Source organism: Lycium barbarum, chromosome 2, assembly GCF_019175385.1.
Source record: "Lycium barbarum isolate Lr01 chromosome 2, ASM1917538v2, whole genome shotgun sequence".
Taxonomy (NCBI): Eukaryota; Viridiplantae; Streptophyta; class Magnoliopsida; order Solanales; family Solanaceae; genus Lycium; species Lycium barbarum.
The window spans coordinates 123555125-123556252 of NC_083338.1; positions in this window are offsets into that span (position 1 = coordinate 123555125).

A 1128-nucleotide genomic window follows, 5' to 3' on the forward strand; every position below is an offset into this window, starting at 1 on the left:
CATTTTATCATTTAGACGAAAAAAATATTATGATTCTTAAGAACTCAACGGGCCCTTCCCCTTCGAATCAAAATAACTTTTCATCAAGATTACTTTGGATGCGTAAAGGTGCAAGGAATGAAGACTTGAAGATAAAAAAACATGCTAAAATGGAAGTATAAGACTCTACTTGGAAGAATACTTGAAGCGGGGAGCAAGAATCTATTTATGCAAAGAGGCTATTCTTAAAAGACAAGCCATCATCTCCTAAGAATACCAAGGAGGTTCTTATTTCATTAAGGATATTTTTGTAATAGCTATAGTAGTCTTCTTAGCTTAGCCTAATCTAATATAAATAGTGTATTATGTCATTTCATTAACTTTCTTCTTAATGAAAGTGTACTGGTACATAAATAGTGTACTCCTAGTCTCCTTAGCGTAGCCTAATCTAGCATAAATAGTCTACCCCTAATAGCTTAGGGATAGATTATTTTGTTGAGATTATGAATGATACTCTTGTGAGAGTTGGGGCGGCTATGGCATTTGTTGCTAAACAATGTTGAGAGATTGCTTGCTTGAGGAAATCATTCCTCTTGAGGGTTTTCTAAGCGATAAGGTGCTTCTTTGGATTTCTTAATTGGGGATTTTGGCTTTAGTATACAATTAATTTCAATTAGTTCCATATTTGTGTCAATCTATTATTTTTTCTGTCTTTATTTCTTGTTCTTAGTTGTGGGGTTTCTTTCCATTTCAATATTGTATCAGTTATTCGTCTAACTTTCAATTTGTTATTCTTTATCTTGAAAAGAGTTCATTAATTGAATTTGACCAATAATTCAAGTTGAAAACGAGATAGGAAAATTAAGAGGATAGTCAGTTAAATAATAGGTAATTACAACTAATTAAGGGTTTAAGTTAATTGGATTATTCTATTGACCCATTTGGCCATTAGATTTTTTCACTTTTTTCCGAAATTTATTTTTCACTTTATTTGAAAATCAGTATTTGATCATGAAATTTTTTGTATTTGGAATTTGGAAAACACCTAAAATTATGTTTTCACTTTCAGTACATTCAAACAACTAAATATTCTTTGTAAAAACACTCCAACTCCAACTTCAAAATTCTAAATAAAATGAAAACTATTTG